The following is a 21875-nucleotide window of genomic DNA, read 5'->3' on the forward strand; positions in this document are numbered from 1 at the left end:
ACGAGTTAAATTACAGTGAATTAACAGCAAAGGAAAAGTAGATTATATTTATGAAAACGGAAAGGTCAGGTAAGAAAGAAGGTAAGGGAATAAAGAAGAAGATAGAAATTGAGAAGTAAAGAAATTTATGATGTTAGATGATATTATGCATAATTATCCATTATGTTGAATGTTGTGATTTATTTGCTTGTAAGCTTACTAAGCCTAGTGCTTAATCTCTTTATTTTCTTCTTCTTATAGTACTTATCTAGCCACTCGGGGATCGAAGGAAACGTCGGAGGCCGATCACACTATCAAAGAAATAACTCGGTATAATTAGACGTTTTGTTTTGTGTATGGCATGTATAGGGATTTAGTTATTTTGTATGTTTGTAGTGATGATTTTGCTAATGAGTGATGTGTAAGTAGTTGATGATGTATGGTTATTAAAATGATTAAGGATGAAGGTGTTTGTTGTTATGAAAGATTAGGTGATAAATTATGCATGGAAATCATGAAAGGATAAAATTTTGCAAAGAAACAGAATTCAGGCAGCACAGTGACGTGAATTTGAAAAATCACCCAAGATAGTATAAAATGAATTAGAGGGTGAATGATATATGGAATTAAAGCTTGTTGAGTCTATTTTCATGGAAAAATAATGGTGTAGAAAAAAAAGAAATTTATATTTTAAGATATGTGAATTTTAGTAAGATAGGGTCAGAACTGTTTTTGGAGTCCCCTGTTCTGAGTTTAGAAAATAATTACAAATTGTACAAAAATGGTTATGAGTTGAAATTTACATGCTTAGATTCCTTAATGAGTCTATTTTCTATAGAAACAAGTAAGAACTTCATATGAAAATCCTATAGTGAGAAAACTTATTTTTAGTGACTAGAGGTCAGGGCAGTCTGGTGGTGACACAGGGGAGACTTTAACTAATAAACTGTACTAATTTGCTGAACCAAAAATTCTAAAAATTTTATGGTGAGTAGATATATGAGTCTAGTTTCAGGGAAAATTTACGGGATTAAATTTCGAGTTCTGTAGCTCAAGTTATAATTAATTTAGTAACTGCTGCGCGATTAGACAGATTTGCTGCGAATAATAAAATAAATTTTCAAACCTAGTTTTTATGCTCCGAACTGGTAAGATAAGCTAAGTAATGCCTCGTGCTCAACTCCGGAAACGGTCTCGGGTAAGGGGTGTTACATTTTATTGGTATCAGAGCAGGTTTAGTCGGTTCTCGGAATAGTTAGTGTGAGAAAAGTCTAGCTATACATGCCATACTTTATTTTGATAGTGTGACGACTCCTGACGATTTTAAAATGTTTTCTTTTATAGTTATGGATCCTGAACGAGCTAGTACAGATGAAGTAGAGAGTAATGCACCTATTCCCGCAGAAGTGACGGTGCCATCAGATGTTATATCAGTCATATATTTCCTAAGTGTTCTGTTTCGTCTACTGGGCCTCTGCTAAAAAAAATGTTACAAGATAAAAGATTGTCTTTGATTCAATGATGAATGATTATAAAGGAAAAATAAGTTACAAAGCTGTGAATAAAGAAGTATGTATTTGTAATAAAATAATTTAAAGTTGTGAATAAGTAAATGTTATTTAGTTCTGTATGGAGATTTAAAATAGTAATCCTTATAGATAAGGATGAAAATATACATTTATACACTTAAAAGAGTAACCTTGATAAATGAGAAATGTTTTACTAATAGACAAAAATGTCTCCAATTGATCTAGTTCCGACAGTGATGAAAGTGATATTTGAGTATTTGATAGAGAAAGGGGAGTTGCCTATATGAGTAAAGATTTATAAGGTATGAAATGAATGTTTGTAATGAATATATTGACGATAAAAGTCATGTTATGTGTATATATATAAGTATATATATATAAGAGTCAAATTTTGAGGCTTTACGACCTTCACCCCCTCACCTGAACAATGGAATTTACAATAATTGTATTCATTAAGTTTACAAGTGTGAAATTGAAGAGTTCAATAATTGAAGGAATAATAATGCAGTTAGAATTGTGGATGGGATAGCAAGTAAAGAGAGTTCTAGAAAGGATATTAGATTTTTTTTAAATGATTATTGGGATTTGCAATGTCGCTATTAAGGAAGAAGCTATTCACGAGTAACCGACTTATTCAGGTATAAATTTTAAAGAGCAGGTTAATCGGAATTTCTTCTGAATTGATTTCTTTAATGATTGAGATAATGTGAGATTATTGATGACTTTAGTAATCAGTGGGATTGTGTTGAAAATTGCAAACATATCTGAATGCAGTTGTTATAGTCGAGTATTTTACAATGATCTCTTCTGGGTATTCTATATGGGTATTCTATATGCTCTTTTATCCTCAGAGGTATATGCAATTATTTATTTTCAGATATGATTCTTATCATATAGCAAGGTTGGCTAATCGTATTGTTAGACGAAATTATTATTAGTCTGGTTGATTCATGATCGGGATTCCTCTATCTTTCCTTGATTTTCTAATCTATTATGTTCGATGGAAGATTTGATGATAAGACTCATATGAAGCTATTTTCTATTTCTACTGGTTGAAGCTCCGAATTATATATATGGAATTTATATTGTCTTTATCACAACTATTCCTAGTACGTACAAGTGATATTCTTCTTTTGGATTTTCTCTGGGATATCATCGATCTCTTTATCATTCAATGTGGTTTTTCTTCTCGGAAATTTAGTATAGCTTCACATCTTGGATTTTATCATCTCAGTTTTCTTATTATTCTTATGGTCTAATCTTATCTATTAACCATGGTTTATCCGTACAAGATATTCATTGGCCGGAGGTAATTATATTTATTACTGTTATAAATCTTGGTTTGATCATGGGAACTCGGTGATATGGATCTCAGATTTTAGAAGTTGTATTACTGCACTGGTTGTTATTGGGACTACTTCGGTTTTCTTCATCTATTTTGGAGTGCACTATTGATGTTGAGGTATTGTTCTATCTATATAGTTGGAACGTCGGTCCTAGTATAGCTCTATAGTTTTTAATCTATTTGATGGTTGTGGCTTCGGTATAGTTCAAAGCTTCGATGTTAATGATTGAAATAGTTTTATTATATATAATTCCTTTCTAGTTTTCGTGAAAGGGTTGACATCGGCAAAAGTATAGATGGAGGAAGATTGAGCTCAAACTTGTATTTTGGTTTTCACTTCTCAGATAATTCTGAAATTATGTCAACAAGTCAATAATGGAATGTCAAAATTCGTTTGAGTTAAATGCTATTAGTGGAAATTTTCGATTGGTGTTCCGAGAGGATTATGATATATGGTATATCTGGATTGTTTTGACAACAAGAAGAATGGATTATTCTGAAATGTTATTATCTGATAGATAAAATCGACTCAGTTGTTTTAATCAGAGTGGGTTATTCATTGAAAAGTTAATTGAGTTATAATCAGTGATGGAATCAGTACATCTTGGGTCTCCACAATGGGTTTAAATTATCTGTTTTCTTATCGCTGGATGGGTTTCCAAGATCTTCGTTCAAAGGTATTAAATAAGATAATTCGGGTTTCTCAGTTATGTTTCGACAGACAATTACTGGACATTTCTTGGTAGTCATACTACTAGTGAAAAAGTGATGGCAAGAGAACATCAGAGCTGCTCAGTTAAGTTCAGGCATAGTATCAATTTCTAAAATGAGTTTTGATATGAGTTCGGAAGTGATATGAGTTATGATTAATTTTTATGGACTTCGATTGAAAGGGTGGAAGAAAGATTTGACTTAATAGCCTGTATCAGGTGAGAAATTTCGAGGACGAAATTTTTTTTAAGGGGGGAAGAGTTGTAACAGCCCAATTTTCAGTAGTGTCAGAACAATGATTTGAGATCACTAAATTCGATGAAAAAGTTAGAAATATTTTTGAATCAGTGAATTTTGTGATTTAAAAGAAATTATTAGGTAAATTGGGTCAAAAACGAGGTATCGAGACCTCGATATCATAAACTGAGCCGTAAATATTTTTATAAATATTTACAGAGTGTCAATAGGATAATATTAAAGTTTCATTAAGAAATTTTAACGTTTCGATAGTTAATTATGAAAAAGGATTAAATTGCAATAGGGATAAAAGTTTAATTACAGATTAAAGAAAAGTTAAAAGGACCAAATAGGCAATTATGCCTTTTTCCAAAGTTGAGGCGGCATAAGTATAAAAATCTGAGATTTTTATGTGTTAAAGAAATATTATTATATTATAGTAATGATTATGTTTTTATATTATATTATTATTAATATATTATATTATATTATATATATACATAAAACAAAAGAAAGAATAGAAAAAAAAAAGAAAAGAAACAGAATAGAAGAGACGAAACAGAGAAAGAAACAGAGAGCAAAACGGGCAGAGAAGGAAGGAAAGAAAGAAAGAAAGAAAGAAAAAGAAAAAGGGAAATTTAAGGTTTTAAGGTTCCAAGCTCAATTGGTAAGTCAAATTAAGTCTTTTTCTTATAATTTTTGAGTTTTTGGAATCCTAGAGATAAATACTACTTGATTTATGTTGATATTTTGAAAGTTAGTAGATTGTTAGACATGAGTTATGTTGAATTAATTGATGAACTAGAGGTTAAAATGATTGAATTTTAAGTTAGAAGTTAGTAAAAGATTGATTTGTAAAATAAAATATAAGTTTTGAATTGATAGGGCTTAAATTAGAAAAAAATACCAATATTCATAAGTATATGTTAGAGTGTGATTTTGATATTGCCATAGAAGGGAAAAATGATCAGCATGTCATAAAACATAAGAAAATAGGATGAAGTTTAATTTACGAGCCTTGGGGCAAAAGTGCAAATATGTGAAAGTTTAGGGGTAAAAATATAATTTTGCAAAAGTTTGGGTCAAGGACTGTTTTAATAAATTTGAATATTAAATAAGTTAAATTTACTATTTTAGATCAAGAAGTACGAAACTCGAGGTTAGACAAAGGGAAGAATAAAGTTGAAGACTAAGTTGGTAAATTTGGCTATAATTGGTACCGAGGTAAGTTTACAGTAAATAAATGCAATATTCTTTTATTTTACATTATTATTGTCAATTTCCAGCATTTATATATTTATGTTATGAAAATATTTAAAGTCGAATTTAAGGTGAAGTGACAGAGGAAAAGTGTTAGAAAGCCCCGGTTGAACCCTAGGAATGTTAGGATATTAGGGTTGACAGGACAGAACAGAAATGAGCCATGTAAGTCCATATTAGAAATATGGCTTTGGAGACAGGATTGAGCCATGTAAGTCCATATTATATATGGCATTGGAGACAGGAATAATTCATGTAAGTCCATGTCAAAGACATGGCATTGGCAGGGTATTGATAGACAAGAATGACCCTAGTATCCTTAGTATTCCGAGTGGTTCAACGGGTCAGAATACGAGTTAAATTACAGTGAATTAACAGCAAAGGAAAAGTAGATTATATTTATGAAAACGGAAAGGTCAGGTAAGAAAGAAGGTAAGGGAATAAAGAAGAAGATAGAAATTGAGAAGTAAAGAAATTTATGATGTTAGATGATATTAAGCATAATTATCCATTATGTTGAATGTTGTGATTTATTTGCTTGTAAGCTTACTAAGCCTAGTGCTTAATCTCTTTATTTTCTTCTTCTTATAGTACTTATCTAGCCACTCGGGGATCGAAGGAAACGTCGGAGGCCGATCACACTATCAAAGAAATAACTCGGTATAATTAGACGTTTTGTTTTGTGTATGGCATGTATAGGGATTTAGTTATTTTGTATGTTTGTAGTGATGATTTTGCTAATGAGTGATGTGTAAGTAGTTGATGATGTATGGTTATTAAAATGATTAAGGATGAAGGTGTTTGTTGTTATGAAAGATTAGGTGATAAATTATGCATGGAAATCATGAAAGGATAAAATTTTGCAAAGAAACAGAATTCAGGCAGCACAGTGACGTGAATTTGAAAAATCACCCAAGATAGTATAAAATGAATTAGAGGGTGAATGATATATGGAATTAAAGCTTGTTGAGTCTATTTTCATGGAAAAATAATGGTGTAGAAAAAAAAGAAATTTATATTTTAAGATATGTGAATTTTAGTAAGATAGGGTCAGAACTGTTTTTGGAGTCCCCTGTTCTGAGTTTAGAAAATAATTACAAATTGTACAAAAATGGTTATGAGTTGAAATTTACATGCTTAGATTCCTTAATGAGTCTATTTTCTATAGAAACAAGTAAGAACTTCATATGAAAATCCTATAGTGAGAAAACTTATTTTTAGTGACTAGAGGTCAGGGCAGTCTGGTGGTGACACAGGGGAGACTTTAACTAATAAACTGTACTAATTTGCTGAACCAAAAATTCTAAAAATTTTATGGTGAGTAGATATATGAGTCTAGTTTCAGGGAAAATTTACGGGATTAAATTTCGAGTTCTGTAGCTCAAGTTATAATTAATTTAGTAACTGCTGCGCGATTAGACAGATTTGCTGCGAATAATAAAATAAATTTTCAAACCTAGTTTTTATGCTCCGAACTGGTAAGATAAGCTAAGTAATGCCTCGTGCTCAACTCCGGAAACGGTCTCGGGTAAGGGGTGTTACATTAGTAATCCAATTGTAGGCAATTCGTGTGTGGATCTCGTCAGCATATCGTCGCAAACAGGTGTGTAACTAACACCCTCTTATAGACTAGATAGGCAAAAGCCGAAATGCCGAAAAGCCGGTATTTTGAGAACTTGCAAGTGTACGAATGCTCGTGAGATTAATAGTTTGATGTATATGGTAAATTAAAGTGATAAGACTGCAGAGTGCGCGATTCCGTGCATTTCGATGTTTTTGGGCTTAATGGGCCAAAAACGGGATAATGGGCCAACGGGCCCAAGTCGGTAAGAAAATGCGGTAAGTGTTTCTAATCGTATGTAAATGGCTATGATATGCATGAAAACCTTAAGAATAGTTAAATTACTTGAATATCCCTATGTATGTAAAATTACTGTTATACCCCTAGGTGCAAAATTACCATTATACCCCTAGGGTTACTTTTGACTGAAAAGCATGACGATCTGATCCTGTATGATGTATGCCATGATTATATATCTGTTGCATGGGGACATGGGTTATATTATGGAGGAAGCGTCCTGGTGGCTATGCCACAATTATCTGATCTGGTGGCTCTGCCACATATATCTGTTCTGGTAGCTCTGCCACAATATCTGTATCTGGTGACTTCGTCACAATATCTGGCAGCCTCGCTACGATTTCTGTGGTGTGTAGCGGTTGGGTGGGTCGATTAGTCTTCCCACATGGTGTAAGGCTGGTACGGGGGTGTTATGGATGAATCTGGGTTGGGATTTCTGCATTCATGTAATATTTGTTCTGATCTGTTATGGGCCTATGGGCTTTATTCTGAATTCTGTTCTGGGCTAAGACCAACTTATTCTATTTCTATGGTTTGAGCTGATATAGGCAATGGTTGGGTTAATTTACACACTGAGTTTCCCCAAACTCACCCCTTTTATTTTCATCCACGCAGGTAATCCCCAACCATAGTGGGCTTGGAACTGTGAGGGAATTCGGAGTGGCCACCCGTTCTGAAAGTTTGATTTTCTTCTGGTGAACTGGATATCCTTTTATTTACGTTTGAGGTTTTGGGTTTTTTTTTAAATGTAATAAGGCCGCTTCTTGATAGTTTTAATATGTGTTACTAAGATAAGTATTACTTATTTTAACTGTTGAAGTTGGAAAGCTTTAGGGCACGTTTTCAAAAACAACAATTGATTTCAAAATACCACGATAACAAGCAAAGCTTCCGCAATGAAAGTATTTTCCAAAATTAATCATTTTTCCTAAAAAGGACTTAATCAAATCGGTTTCCTAGAAATATACATGACGTTAAGGTGTGGCAATAGCGGTATGCATGTCTAGGATTGGATCCGAAGGGAGCTTGGTGCTTAAGCAGTCCGATGGAATCACCTCCTCTTTTCCGATTTCCTACCTGGTGCACAGCTTCCATTCACTTTAACCTATAATGAAATTATCTTTTAAAACACTAAGTTTTTCTGGATCAACAATATAAAATGTTTTGAACGCTTCGATGTGGCATGTCGGATCTGGCCATAACGTCGGGGCCGGGTTTGGGGTGTTACAATCTCTACTTCATTTATGCTTCTTATGCCTATAAATGGAGAATTTGGAGAAGCTTTGTAAATGATCCCGATTGATTAATAAAATACGCTCTCTTTTGCTCTCTCATTCTATTTATTCTTTATTCTCTGTCTTTTACTTTATAACATGTTATCAGCATGATTCTCTTTTAATTATTTTCTCTATAAGTCACAAAAATATCCCAAAATTTTCTATTGCCGATTGCCTCCTAGAGTTGCTACTATTTCAAATGAGGCATGTGCACTATGGGTAACCATTAGAGCCTTTTGTTAGAAAATTTGGACATCACATATATAATAAGGATAATTACATGTTATTATTTACTATCATGATAGGTTAGCCCAAATTAAAAGTGATCTAATTTGGTTAAAATTTTATTGGGCTTTTAATTATTAAATAAAGTATGGGTCAAATATGTGTAGATACTCTTCTAATCAAATTCTAATTAATGATGGGCTAATTAGAATTTGAATGCTAAGGTTATAAATATTAGGGTTATGGTCCCCAAATTAAACACAATATATCTTTTCTAATATCCCATCATTAGGAAAGAGAGCAGATATTATCTGAATTTCTTGTGTGCTAATTTGGAAGATCAAATCTCCAAGTCCCAGAAAGTTTCAAGGAATCTATGGATTCAGGTACGCTTCCGCATCTAGTTTTGTTCTTGATTTATTCTTAATGATTTGACATGACAGATCCTGGTTTATTAAGTTATATTGTAGCTTTATTTTATAAATTCTAACACCTTTAACCACTCAGCCAGGGTGATAATAATAATGTTAAAGATTTTCAGTTATATTTTACTATAATCTATTTATTATATCATGTTTATTATAGTTGGAGACTAATCATGACAATATAAATAGATAGATTTTGATTTGAAATTCATGCATGTTTGCGATGGTGATTATGAAATAAAAATTTTTTTGAGACGTTTATAAGTTCATCCTAGTAAATCTATTGCATTCCCTGAAGTGAACGCAAGCATAAAAACCAATATTATTCTAGTATTTGGTAATACAAAACTAGTTGAAAGGTCCAAAAGAGCTAATGTATTAATATCTTGTGATGGTTAATCCATAGGTTTTAAAAGATATTCATAATGGATCTCATATTGAGATTATGAATGAGGAAAAAAATTATATTTCATATGAATCAAAAGAGGATTGGGTTATCGATTTATATTTACTACTCTTGTTATAAATTGAATTGATTGTAACTATCTTTGTGATCTTCTTTTGTCATCATCCCTTAAGGGGTTGAAAGCAAAATATTTTACTGTGAAAGATCTACTTATGAGCAATAGAATGTGGTAATTCTATCTAAAGCTCGTTATTGTTGGATGCACTTGAAGTTACAAGTTTTTTTTTTAACTGTGAGTATAACTCTACAGTATTCAGAATAAATTCTTAATTAAAATTATGTGGAAAAATATTACTGATGAAAACTTACAAAAGAGAAAACTTATGTATGAAAAGTCATTGGTTATGTACCTGTTGTACACTTGGAAAATAAAATCCACTCTCAAAGTTTACTCTTAGTAATTGGGTCTCGACCCTAGCCTATGTAATTCACACCTTGAGTTCGTACGTGAGATGTTCACGTCTTTTTATGAGCTCACACGATGTGGGTTTGCACCACCATGCAGGCGAACCTACACATAAAAAACACTTGTTAATTTTAGAATAGGGTATATGTTCGCATGTATAGAGATTTACCTACGACGTCACATCCATAAATAGCAATCGTATCATCTAAATAAATAATTTAACTCTTTTATAAAGAATACACAATAACACTCAACAAAATCTCTTTTATAAGGTTTTATATTTTACAAGAAGATAATGGATTGAAGCAATAGTTATTAAAAATTAATGTTTTGTATATGATATAAATGATAATTATAATATCATAATAAAAATGACCAAATGCATCCATTTACAGGTTCCATAAAGGGTAATATATGTCATATTCCAAAACTAATGATTTTCCTCAAAAAAAAATATTGATTTATTCGAACCTATAACTTTATAAAAATATTATTTTAGTTTTTCATTTATTATTTTTTTATTTTTTTGTAAAACCATTTCAAAATGAAAGGAGAAGTTGACGCTTTTGAATTTTGCTGACGTTGCATACATGTGAGTTGTCACATGGATGACACATCATCATTTAATTAATTTTTTAAATTTAAAAAATTTAAAAATTATAAAAAAAATTAAAAATTAAAAATCATTAAAAGATATAAAAAACATTTTTTAATATTATTAAATTTTAAAAAATAATTAAATATTGATGTGTCATCTACATGGTAACCCACATTTATGCCACATCAGCAAAGTTAACAAACGATAACTTTTTCATCTATTTTGGGGTGATTTGACAAAAAATGAAAATTTAAGAGTTAAAAAAGACAAAAATAATAAAGAACTAAAATAACTTCTTTTTTAAGTTTAAGGACCAAAAATATAATTATGCCTTCTTTAAAAGATATAAAAAATGGGATTTGAGTAGATAAGCAATTCATGGGTTGGTTGAATGAGATTTACTAAGTTTCTTTTAAAAAATTTTCTTGATTTGAATGTACGGTACATTAATTTTGTAGCGACGTAAAAAATTCTCTTTCGGTCGCTAATTAAGGCGATTATTTGAAAATTTAAAAATCGACTTTCGATTTTATTAAAAAAAGGAGTCGCCACCGATCTTTTTTCTAAGTGTGACCGGACACCTAATAAATCATCCTTTTTTAGAAAAGAAAACATATTCTTGCACAAAAATGAAGGCCGAATTTAGGTCTACGTCAAAAGCCAAAGTAAAGTTGGGTTCGGGAGTCGGTTACGCGCGAGGAAGGTATTAGCACCCTCGCGACGCCCAAAATTGGTATCTTATTAAACACGTGTTGTCTTAATTTTCAAAAATATGAATTCAATTTGATATTTAAGTGTGATCCGATTGAAGGAAATGAGAAGTTGTAAGTTTTTGGTTTTTTAGAAGGATATCCCGTTTTTAACACGAGCCGACTAACTTCACGCAACATAGCGATGAAATCAATGACTTAATGTTAAAATCGGTACATTGCCTTATTCTTAAAATTAAAATGTAAAAAGTTTCTAAAATGATAGTAAAAAAAATCTAAGAATATTATTGTAAAAAATGCGAATAGTGATGTGAATAATATAAAATATTAAAATATCAAAATATTAGAATAATAATAATTAATATTGACAAATAAAAAAATAAAATAGAAATAAAAAGTGTACATAATATATATATATTAGAAATAACAATGATGTTTAAAAATAATACTATTAATAATACTTCATAAATATGTACATATTATAACCTTTTTTAGAATAATAATTAAATATACGAAAATAATATTATATACACAAAAAGGTATATATACACTTATGGTGAAATATATGTACTAACATTAATAATAAGTATAATCGGAATAAAAATAAATACAATAATATATACTCAATATGGTATTAAAAATACGTATATATATAATAGTATTTCGGAGTATGTACATGAGACAATATAAAATATATACATGGAAATATACAAGAAGTATACAACTAATAACATTAAGAATATATATAATATAAATATAATATATACAATATATACATATGATAAAAAACTATTAATATGTACATGTATATCTACATACACATTAAGTAAAAGTACTAATGCTAACAATATTAATAATAAATATAATAATAGATATATATGCATATAATAGTAAGAAACGGAACATAAAGAAAATATATATAGCTAAATATAATATAATAATAACAATATATAAAAATAATAGTGATAACAATATTACATATATAACATGATTAATATTTAAAGCTAAATTAAATAGCAAAATAATATGAAATCCAAGGTAAATACGAAAAATAAATGAAAAAGAAGAGAGAGGGAAGAGAGAAGGCAGGGGGGAAGGGGAATCCGGCCAGGGGCCGGTTAACGGCCGACCGTCGACCGCCGTCCGTCGCAGGCGCCAGCCACCGCGTGCGGTGGCCAAAAAATGTAATTTTTTTTATATTTGTTTTGTATATATATTTTTATTATATTTTTTTATTATGATGTATATATATAGATTAATAGATTCGAAAAAAGGAAAAAATAAAAAATAAAAATAAGAGTAAAATAATAAAGAAGATAAAATCACCTTTAGGTATTTTTTTGAAGATAAATTCTTTGCATTGTTCAAAATTCCCCCTCCCTTACATGATTTTTGAATGGCTTTTTATAGCCATCTTTTATATGATTTTCCATTATTTCTTTTTCTATTTTGTAGGTGGTGGTGGTAGACAATGGATATCAAAAATGGGAGGAAAAATGGGGCAAGCGGGAAAGTGGCTAGGTGGCTAGGGTTTCTTGGTTTTTTTTTGGGGAGGTTAGGTTTTTTTTTTGGGTTAGGTTTTTTTTGGGGACTTAATGGGCTTTTGAATTGAGTTTAATATTTGGGTTTTGTAATGGGTTTGGGTAGATGTAAATGGGTCATGGGTTAAGGGTTTTAGTGGGTTTAGAGGTTTAGTTGGGTTTTGATATAATCGGGTCCGTGCAATTTGGGCTTCTACAAATTTCATAAAAATTTAAATTGTGTTTTCTCATCTTTACCTTTAATATTTTATAAAAATTTATAATTTCACGATGTTAGTGAAAGAATTATATTTATAAATAAAATAATTAACAATTAAGTTATAAGTGAAATGATAAAGTGCTTACTATTAAACATTCTTGCATTCAATCCTTGGACATTGCAATTTTAATGGCTTTATTTAAAACATTCATATAAAAATAATAAAAGATGAAAATATTATAGAATAAGTAATGAAATTTATGATTTGAAACTAATTATTATTAGTGAGAGAAAACATCTTATATTAAAAGTTTATTCAGTAATTATTATTGGTGGAATGGTAAAAGATTTATTTATATATCCATTAAACACGAGTTCAATTCTTAAATGTGTTAATTTTATAAAAGCAAATATAAATTATAAAAATTTAAAAATGCTAAAAAGTAAATGTAAAAATATTTTTAAGATTTTTGTACCCAAAATGACTTTCACTAATATCTATATACATAGATTTTGAGTCAAAAATTGACTTGAAAATTTGGAGTAAATTTTGAAAAGGAAGTTACAGTTTCTTGAAAAGTTTTTGAATACAAAGAAATGTTCCTTTGATTCTTCTGTTCAATTTGGATTTGATCCAAGGATCATCTAACTTGATCTTGGATGGATGTGAATTACTTCAATTGTCGTGTTGACTTGCTCTTGAAACGAGTTTGGATCTTCTTTCTTCAGTTGATTTGGATCGAAAGGTACTTTCCTCATAAACAACTTTTGTAACAGCATGTTTTCAGTGCTGTCAGAAACAATGGTTTCAGGACCACAATTCCGATAAGTGAGTTATTATTTTAATATTTATTTAAGGTCTTTGAGGTTATATTAGAGTTTTATTAAAGTTTCATTAAGAAATTTTGAAGTTTAAATAGTTAATTAGGTAAAAAGAACTAAATTGAAAAAGATACAAAAGATGGTTTCTAGTAATTAAATGGATTAAATGGCTTTAGAAGTATAAATTAAAGCATGTAGTTGGTAATATCACCTATTTCAATGTTAGTGGATAGTTATAGCAAGGTTTTAGGTGAAATTTTAATAAATTTTAAAGGTTAATTTTGTAATTAAATAAAACAAGTTAAAGTTATCAATTAAAGATGAATTAAAACATCATCTTCATCAATTTGATAGCCCTGAAACCGTTCACCATTGTTAATAAAGGGGAGAGTTTCGGTCAAGCAAAATTTCCATACATGGTAAGATTTTGAGTCTCGTTTTTAATGATAGCCCAAGAGTTAATTTGCAAGACTGTTAAAGGTTGAGGGACTTGCTATAGTTGAGTTTGACTGTGTTTTGATGTTAGTTGATAGATTATCAATCTTAGTTAAACAAACTTGTTTTGTTAGGTGGTTTTTGATGAATTTGGGTTTAGAGATTAAATTTTTGAAAATGTAAAAATCCATGGGTTTTAATGTGAAATGTTGGTAATTATGGGTGTTCTAAGGTCCCTAGTAGAATCGGTTAACATGGATTTAGGTTAAATGGTTAAATTTCAAGTTACGAGCTTAATGACTAATATGTGAAAAGTTAAAATATTAGGGGTAATTTTGTAATTTTATATTAATATTGTAGCACCTCAAACCCGGCCCAGTCGTTAAGGCCGAATCGGACGTGCCACTTTGAAGTCAAAAACCCGTGTTCCCTTTTTAGTGTTTTAAAAAAAAGCCAACTTTTGTCAAACTAACCAAGTGAATGGAAGCTGGGCACTAGATAGGTATCCATAATAGAAGAGGTGAGCCATGAAGGCTGCTTAAGTACCAAGCTCTCCGATTGGATCCAATCCTAGACATGCCCACATCCATTGCCACACTTGGTTATAACAAGGTGAAATTTCATTGAGTGATTATCTTTAGTAAACCGAATATTCGTGACGTCATGTTATTTTTAAACAAAAACAAGTATCATTTTGAAATCACACCCTAAGTCTAGCCCATTTGAATTAGTATCCATCAATTTAAAGTTGTTTTTAATAATATAATCCCAGAAAAATCAAAGAAGAAAATAAAGTTAAAATGGCCTTATTACAACCCAAAAATTAAATAGCAATTAAAAATAACTTAAGAAAACCAGTCTCTTTTTCAAACCCAAAAGTATTCACCATGGCCACTCTGAATCCCCTCCGGCTCCAAGTCACCCACATCAAGGCTCACCTGCAAGGTTAAAGAAGGGGTGAGTTTGGGGAAACTCAGTGTGTAAAGAAAACCCACTCAAAGCCCAAGTCAGCTCAAGCCCATTGGGCCTAAGCCCATTGGGCCTAAGCCCATTCAGGTAACAGTGGTACTGGGCTAGAGCCCTTTTCAGATTACAATAAACTTGGCCTTAGCCCCTTATTCAGATAACTGTATGGCCCATAGGCCCATTTCAAAATACATGCAACATTAGTAAACATATGCAAGCCCATTTGGGAGACTACTCAACCCACCAACCACTACACTCCACCCGTACCAGCCATATACTCCATGTGGGGAATAGCTCAACCCACCCAGCCCAACACTCCGCAGTTGCAGCCTTGCTGCTCAGTTAACAGTAAATTGAGGCAAAGCCTCCAGTACGTGGACAAGCCACTTTCAGTACTTCCTCCGTCAATATCCCAGTCCCATGCATCAAATAATAACAACATGGCATGCAGTAAATAACAACAGTCAAACATGCATTTAGGTCAATTTAACCTTATGGGTATTTCGGTAATTTATCTCCTAGGGGTAAAACTGTAAAATTTTCACTTTTAAAGGTATTTCAGTAATGTATCTATTTTAAGGTTTTTCATGCATATTCCTACCTTTCACATACTAATAGAATCACTATCGAGGGTTCTTACCGAATTGGGCCCGTTGGCCCATCATTCCAATTTTGGCCCATTAAGCCCAAAAATATCGAGGGCACAGAAATCATGCACTTTGCAGTCCAAACATTGCAGCTTACCAAAAACATTAATCGATTTACCTCACGAGCATTCGCACACTCGCAAATCTACAAAATACCGGTTTTCGGCATTTCGGCTTTTCGACTTTTGCCGATCTAGACTAAGAAAGAGGGTGTTAGTTACACACCTATTTGCAACGATATGCTGACGATATCCACACACGAACCACCTACAATTGGATTACTAACACGTTAATCTAACTATTCAAATACAAACTACGTATTAAACCCTTACAATATTTGGCCAACCACACCTACAAATCATAGTAAGCTTATAAGAAATCAATAAGCAACTCATTAACAAATTTTTGTCAATGTTTACCACATAATCATAATTTCACTGCAAGCTGTCTTCCTGAGCAACAGTCATTAAATCATTTATAACTGGAGCTACGAAACTCCAAATAAAGTGCCGTTAATTTTCCCTGAAAATAGACTCATATATATTCTATCCATAAAATTTTCAGAATTTGTGGTTTGGCCAATCAATACCAGATTTTTCTTAAAGTTTCCCATGTTTCACTGTTTGACTAATCTGACCACTCTTCATTACGAATCAAATTTCTCATTGTACAGAATTCAAAATATGTTTTCGTTTATTCCATTTGAAACTAGACTCATTAAGATTTAATTACATAATTTATGCAGCTTCTAACTCATCTCTCACAATTTATGGTGATTTTCCAAAGTCACGTTACTGCTGCTGTCCCAAGCAGATTTATTACCAAATCATTCTTTCACACCTAATTTGCATGCTTGTTATTTAAACATGTATATCACCAATCAATCATCACATATCTATGATTTTACTTAAGTATAATCTCTATTTCATCATTTTAAAGCACAACATGTTAGCCGATTTTTGCCCTTAGCATCTAAGGCACATGCATGCTCATTTGTTTGGCTCAACTTTACCTATCTTCCATTTTTTCATCAAAAGAACATGAAACAACAACCATTTCCTTCATTTTAATTCATGACCAAATGCTCACAACACAACCAAAAACCAAAATATGCTTCAAGAGTTAAGGTAGAATCAAGAAGAACTCATGAACATCAAGATAGAAGCAAACTACCATGAACTTACCTTCAATTTTCTTCCCCAAGTGACCGAACATTCAAGAGCTTTCTCCTCTCATTTCTCTTCTCTAACTTTAGGCTATGATGAACAAAGATGGACAAAACTTTGTTCTTTTCACCCCTTTTTCTTTTAATAAAATTTCATATTTCATCCATTTAATTCTTTAATACAAAAGACATGAAATGCCCATCATGGAACATTTACCTAAACCATTATCATGGAACATTTACCTAACCCATTATCATGGAATATTTACCTAATCCATTATCATGGGATATTTACCTAACCCATTATCAATTTGTATCAATTTGTACCATAAATTATGGATGTCAAGTGCTCATATTGTCTACAACAACATGATGGCTGGCCACTTCATGTAAAATGGGAGGTTTGTCATACAAATCCTCCTATTTTGCACTCCTATTTATTTGGCCACTTCAATTTAGCCTATAGCATTTTCAAACATTTTCACATAGGTTCTATTTCATAATTTCACCCCCTTTTTCTTATGGAACAAAAATTAACTAAAATTGTCGGGTTCTATCTTAAGCTTGGCTTTCTAGAGGCCCACTAACATAATTAAACTTATGCCAACATTCACAGAATTCTCGAAAATTGGGGCGTTACAACTCTACCCCCCTTAAAGAAATTTTGGCCTCGAAATTTACCTGATCCAAATAGTTGAGGGTATTGTTGATGCATAGTCTCTTCTGATTCCCAACTAGCTTCTTCCCTTCCATAATTACGCCACAGTACTTTTACCAACGGAACTGACTTCCTTCTTAGAACTTTAACCTCTTGATCTAAAATTTTTATGGGTTCTTCCTCAAAAGTCAAATCAGTCCTTACTTCAATCTCCTCCACTGGCACAACATGTGAGGGATCCGATCGATATCGTCTTAACATAGACACATGAAAAATGTCATGGATTCTGTCTAACTCTGGTGGTAATTCTAACCGATACGCTACTGGCCCTACCCGTTTAAGAACTCGATAAGGCCCTATAAACCGCAGACTCAATTTGCCTTTCTTGCCGAATCTCAAGATCTTCTTCCAAGGTGAAACCTTTAAGAAAACCATATCCCCAACCACGAACTCTATCTCTTTGGTGCTTTAGGTCCGCATACTACTTCTGTCTATCAAATGCCTCCTTTAATCGATCTCTTATCAACTTAACATTACTTTCAGTATCTGCCACCATATCTGGTCCAAGCACTTGTCGTTCACCCAACTCTATCCAACACGTAGGCGTATGACATCTCCGCCCATAAAGTGCCTCATATGGAGCCATCTGAATACTTGCTTGGTAGCTGTTATTGTATGCAAACTCCGCCAATGGCAAGTAGTCCTCCCAACTCCCACGAAAATCGACGATACAACCCCTTAACATATCCTCCAAAATCTGAATAACCCTCTCCGACTGTCCATCTGTCTGTGGGTGAAAGGCAGTACTGAAATCCAAACGTGTACCCAATGCCTCCTGCAACTTCTTCCAGAACCGATATGTAAACCTAGGGTCTCAGTCGGAAATAATCGACACTGGCACTCCATGTAGTCGTACTATCTCTGCCACATACAACCTAGCCAACTTTTGCAAGGAGTAATCAGTACGAACTGGTATGAAATGGGCAGATTTTATTAACCTATCCACCACTACCCACACAGAATCTTTCTTGGTGGGTGTCAAAGGTAGCCCACTCACAAAGTCCATAGTGACTCTCTCCCACTTCCACAATGGAATTTTTACCGGTTGCAGTAATTCAGAAGGAAATTGATGTTCAGCTTTCACTTGCTGGCATGTCAGACATTTCCCCACGAACTCCGTTACTTCTCGTTTAAGCCCAGGCCACCAATACAGTTCTCGCAAGTCGTGATACAACTTATTCCCTCCAGGATGCATGGCATAAAGTCCCCCATGAGCTTCCTTCAATATTGATTGTCTTAAGTCAGAATCCTTCGGAATACAAATTCTTCCTCGGAAGCATAAAACTCCTTTAGTATTCAGTCCAAAATCCTCATTCTCACCCTTCTCAGCTTGCTGAAACCGAAGAACCAACGAGTTATCCTTCAACTGTTTTTCTTTAATCTGCTCAGTCTAAATAGGCCTCACTTGCAATTCTGCTAACAGACTTCCATCATCAAACAGACTCAAACGTGGAAACAAGGCTTTCAAATCAGAAACAACCCTTCGACTCAACGCATCAGCCACCACGTTAGCCTTACCTGGGTGGTACTCAATCGAACAGTCGTAATCCTTAAACAACTCTACCCATCTTCGTTGCCTAAGGTTTAACTCATTCTGAGTTAACAGATACTTTAGGCTCTTATGGTCCGTGTATATGATACACTTTTCTCCATATAAGTAATGTCTCCAGATTTTCAACGCGAAGATCACTGCTGCTAGCTCTAAGTCATGTGTAGGGTAGTTCGCTTCATGAGACTTAAGCTGCCGTGAAGCATAAGCGACCACCTTACCCTCTTGCATCAATACACATCCTAACCCCACATGTGACGCATCGCTGTACACAGTGAAGTCCTTCCCAGACTCCAGTTGAATCAACACTGGTGCTTCAGTCAATACCTTTTTCAAATGGTCAAAAGCTTTTTGCTGACTCTCAGTCCAGACAAATGCTACCCCTTTCCTTAACAGTTTTGTCAATGGTGCAGCAATCAAAGAAAATCCTTCTACAAACCTTCGGTAATAGCCTACCAAACCCAGAAAACTTCGAATTTTCGATACTGATTTTGGTGGCTTGCATCCCAAAACGCCTCAACTTTTCGAGGATCCACTTTAATTCCTTCAGCAGAAACCACATGACCTAGAAAAGCCACTTCTCGCAACCAAAATTCACACTTACGAAACTTTGCATACAGTTCCTTCTCTCTCAGCACTTGCAGCACAATACGTAGATGCTCCTCATGTTTCTCCTCGATTTTCGAGTATACCAGAATATCATCGATGAAAACTATCACGAATCGGTCCAAGTAAGGTTGGAACACTCGATTCATCAGATCCATGAAAGCGGCAGGTGAGTTCGTCAACCCAAACGGCATAACCAGGAACTCGTAATGACCATATCGAGTCCTGAATGCTGTCTTATGAATATCCACTTCCTTTACCCTTAACTGATGGTATCCAGATCGAAGGTCAATCTTGGAAAATACCGAAGCTCCTCTAAGTTGGTCAAATAAATCATCAATCATTGGCAGAGGGTATTTGTTCTTTATCGTCAGTTTGTTCAACTGGCGGTAATCGATGCACATGCGCATTGTCCTGTCCTTTTTCTTCACAAATAGCACCGGTACTCCCCATGAAGGCACACTTGGCCTAATGAAGCCCATATCCAATAACTCTTGAATTTGAGCCTTTAACTCCACTAAATCCTTCGGTGCCATCCTATACGGTGCGATGGACACATATGCCGTTCCAGGCAACAAATCTATTCCAAACTCAACTTCTCGGTTCGGAGGCAATCTTGGAAACTCCTCCGGAAAAACATCTTGGAACTCTTTTACGGTCCTAACCTTATCCACTGTCAGTCCCTCCTCTTCTGACTGACTTACAAATGCCAAATAGACCTCACAACCTTTCTGAATCCACTTTTCGGCTCTTAATACCGACACCACATTGGACAAATAATCCCTTCGCTCACCTATCACCATAACCTCCTCATCCTTTGTGGTCCTTAACACCATTTGTTTAACAGTACAATCCAGAGTCGCTTTATGCTTAACAAGCTAGTCCATTCCCAAAATCAGATCAAACTCTCTGAACGGTAACTCCATCAGATCTCCAGGGAAAATCTTACCTTGAGTTTCCAAGGGTACATCCCTATACAGTTTGTCTACCCTAATCGAGTGACCCAAAGAACTTAGTACAGATACCCCACTCACAATCTCCTCAGAGTGCACACCCAACGACCCAGATATGGCACATGCAACATAGGAATGAGTAGATCCAACATCCACCAAGGCAGTATACGGCATGCTAGAAATAAAAAATGTACCAGTTATGACGTCAGGTGCGTCACCCTCCTCGCGGCGACGAGCAGCATATACCAAAGCTGGCTGACGAGCCTCAGTGTTAACAGTACCCTTGCTAGGTGCCCCACGTCCATGGCTATTGCCACCGCGGCCTCGGCCATGGCCTCTCGACGGCGACGGTCCACCTCGCATTGTTTGCACGGGTTGCACAGCCCTTTGTTCAACCACTTGAGCTTGAGCTAGCCTCTTAGGACAATCCCTGATCTTATGTTCCTTTGATCCACAACGAAGACAAGCCCTAGAGTGTTTCCAACATTCCCCCAGATGCATTCTACCATAATCTCCACAAGCTTGTGGTCTAACAGTATTCACCGTAACCGCTCGAACTGGTTCCTCCATCCTAGCTCTCTTAACATTCCGGTTTGCAGCACCAGTTGGTCCAGCATCTCTCCTGAACTGATTTTGATCCCTGTCGCGGTTCTTTCGTTTAGCTTACTTCACCTCTTCGGCTATCTTAGCCTTTTCTACCAGTGCAGCAAAATCGCGCTCTCTCTGCGGAGCTATGAGCACCCTTAGCTCATCCCTGAGGCCATCCTCAAAGCGAACACTGCGCTCGTATTCGGTAGAGACAATACCATTAGCATACCGGCTCAATCGCAGAAAATCTGCCTCATATTCAGCAACGGTCTTACCACCCTAGGTCAGGTTCAGGAATTCCTTCCTTCGCACATCCACATAGCTAGCTCCGACATACTTCACCTTGAAGGACTGCTTAAACAACTCCCAAGTTACCCTCTCAGCTGGGGTACCCTCTCTCACAGTGATCCATCACTGATACGCCTCGTCCCGTAGTAAGGATACTGCTCCTTTTAACTTTTGCTCTACTGAGCAGTCCAAGTCATCCATAACCCGCTCCGTGGCTTCCAGCCAGTACTCAGCCACATTTGGGGCTACTCCAGATACACCCCTAAAAACTTCCGCCCCGTTGGCCCGGAGTCGCTCAGAAATGGACCCCCTATTCATGGGCCCGATATTAGCTCCGGCCACCCTTTCCAAAACTCTTAACATGGCCTGGGA

The 21875-nt window shown here is 34.2% G+C and overlaps 1 long non-coding RNA gene across 1 annotated transcript; it reads left to right on the plus strand.

Annotated features, from left to right (window-relative positions):
* The first annotated feature begins 258 nt into the window (after positions 1 to 258).
* On the plus strand, positions 259 to 1601 carry LOC121215380 (uncharacterized). Its single transcript, XR_005911230.1, has 2 exons — positions 259 to 309; positions 1324 to 1601. It is a non-coding gene; the product is annotated as an uncharacterized lncRNA (long non-coding RNA).
* Positions 1602 to 21875: the final 20274 nt, after the last annotated feature.

The sequence above is a fragment of the Gossypium hirsutum genome, chromosome A02, assembly GCF_007990345.1.
Source record: "Gossypium hirsutum isolate 1008001.06 chromosome A02, Gossypium_hirsutum_v2.1, whole genome shotgun sequence".
In the NCBI taxonomy this organism is placed as follows: Eukaryota; Viridiplantae; Streptophyta; class Magnoliopsida; order Malvales; family Malvaceae; genus Gossypium; species Gossypium hirsutum.